This window comes from Dendrobates tinctorius, unplaced genomic scaffold (genome assembly GCF_039654945.1).
Source record: "Dendrobates tinctorius isolate UK_male_01 unplaced genomic scaffold, ASM3965494v1 ptg000370l, whole genome shotgun sequence".
NCBI lineage: Eukaryota > Metazoa > Chordata > Amphibia > Anura > Dendrobatidae > Dendrobates > Dendrobates tinctorius.
This window is the reverse complement of record NW_027362036.1, coordinates 4,087,501-4,090,326: the sequence shown is the minus strand read 5'-3', so window position 1 is coordinate 4,090,326 and position 2,826 is coordinate 4,087,501.

The window sequence follows — 2,826 nt, the reverse complement described above, 5'->3', positions numbered from 1 at the left end:
GTTAAGGTCAGGTGTGTTTGCTGGCCAATCAAGCACAGTGATACTGTTATTAATCCAGGTATTGGTACTTTTGGCAGTGTGGACAGGTGCCAAGTCCTGCTGGAGAATGAAATTTCAATCTCCAAAAAGCTTGTAGGCAGAGGGAAGCATGAAGTGCTCTAAAAGTTCCAGGTAGACGGCTGCACTGACTTTTTAGAACACAGTGGACCTGCACCAGCAACTGACATGGCTCTCGAACCATCACTGATTGTGGAAACTTCACACTAGAGATTGGAAATCAAGGTCCCAGAGTCTGGAGGAAGAGTGGAGAGACACACAATCCAAGCTGCTTGACATCTATTTTGATGGAAGTGCTTCTTAATAAGCAATCATACTGTACTTATCCATATTCCTGTATCTATAATGGGGGTTGTGTAGACTCCATTAGGGCATTTGCCAAATGCAGGAAACCAAACAGCCCGCATTATATTTAAAGCGAACCTGTCAACAGATGTGGCCGCTGCCTTATAGGGCTTATCTACAGCTTTCCGTAATGCTGTAGATAAGCCCCCGATCCAACCTGAAAGATAAAAAAAATAACTTTTATTTTATACTCACCAGGGGGGCGGTCTTGTCTGATGGATGTCGCGGGTCTGGTGCCTACCATCTTCTTGCAATGCCGCTCTCCTGCTTGCTTCATCGCTCCCCGGCATCGCGCTCCTGCACAGGCGTACTTCTCTGCCCTGTTGAGGGCTGCATATTATAGTGGCCAAATCAGGTGACAGGTTCCCTTAAAGTCATATTAGTTTCCATGACCATCCTTGTGCCTGACGTATTTATCCAATGTCTTGTGTAAATTGTCCACAAACAATGACAGATTCCATAGCTAACTTTGAAAACGCACTCTGAGCCTCAAACCTAAGGGTATATTTCCACGGTCCTTAATCGGCAGCGCTTTGGATGCAGCACATGCCCACTCCATCCAATGTGTTGCCCCCTATTGTACGCACTGTGATTCTGCATGAGTTCATGGAACCTTGCGGAATCATCGTATCCCATACATTGGACTGTGATGTTTGCCATGTGGAGACTTAACATCTTCGCAAGATAAATAGACATGCTGCAGTCTATAAAGACGCGCCACATGTGCGTATATGCTGGTCTGCCACCTGCGTGTTTGCATGCATAGTGGAGATGGAATTTCATAAAATCCCATCCACTATGCTGTATCATCTGGACGCTGTGGATACGCCAATTCCAGCACTTAGTCTCTCTCTTCCCACTGCCCTGTAGTGGTGGCATATGAGGTAATATTTGTGAGGTTGATGTCACCTTTCTATTGTAAGGTGACATCAAGCCCGGCTTAGTAATGGAGAGGCGTCAAGAAGATACCTATCCATTACTAATCCTAGAGATGAGAAAGGGTTAAATAAACACACAGCCAAAATAAAGTATTTTAATGAAAAATCACCTGTAAAAAAATAATAATAAACCAACAGTATACTCCCTGTTCCGTAATCCATTTTATAGTGAGTGTCCCACGACGATCTCCCCTATAAAGCAGTCACATCAAGAGAAGTGACCGCTCCACAGGGCCTCCAGTGACACACTGACCAGAGACAATGGCTCCTACAGTGTTATCACTGAGGGTTCACTGGAGTTCATGCTCTCACTTTACGGCACTGCTGCGTGAGAATTTTTCCACACAGCGGTGCCGCAAGTGATAGCATGAACTCCAGTGACCTCTGACGGCTGAGTGATCCACTGTGGCAGGATACCTGTCGTCATTGTATCACCAGAGGCCCCTGGAGATTGGTCACATCTGCTGATGTGACGGCTCTACACGGAAGATGGTAGTGGGACAATCGTTATTAAATGGATTACGCCAGAAGTTATACGTCAGGAAGTTATACTATTGGTTTATTTTTTTTACAGGTGATCGAGGGCGTTGGGGATTCGCTGTATATGGTATGTATTTTTTTTTTTTACACTTGAAGACACTAGTTGGATGATGGGACTACTACTGTCCTATCATCGGCTAATGCTGTCACTGTATAGCAGGCATAGCCGGATTGGACTAGTAGTCCCATTGGACGATGCCTGCATACACACAGACCCACACTCACACACAGATACACACAGACACTCGCAGACCCCAGCACACATTCTCCGTACACATAGACTCCGCCCACACACTCTTCCTCCTCCCGATCTGCTGCGTTTCTCGCACGCAACTCTGCAGCAAAATCGCAGATTTTTTTACACCTGGGGTTTTGCTGAGGAGTTACCTGACTCAATGGAAGTCAATGGGTGCAGAACCGCTGCAGATCCGCAAAATTGACATGCTGCAGAAAATAAAACGTTGTGAATCCTCGCGTATTTTTCCACAGCATGTGCACAACAAATCTCAATTTCCCGTTGACTTACATTAGTGGTGCACTACACTGCGGATTTGATGCAATTCCGTGCGCCCAAAACCGCTGCGGAAACGCATCTAAATCTAGGTTCACATTTGCAGATGGCCGAGCTGCGGACTTCCTCTGTGAAGCTCCGCCCACTGCCGCACCTCTTCCGGTCAGCTCCGCCTACGTCTGCAGCCGGCCTGTGTACCCTATCTTTAACATTGGGTATGCAGGCCGTGCCGATGTATGTGGATGCCTCCACATGCGTCGTTTTGGCGATGCGGCGACCGCATCAAATTCCAACATGTTGCATTCGACGCAGCTCGGGAATCTGCAAATATGAACCTAGCCTTAATCTGCAACGTGTGCACATACCCATAAAGGGGCTCTGTCACCTCATTTTTGGCCTATAAGCTGCAGCCACCGCCATCAGGGGCTTATCTAC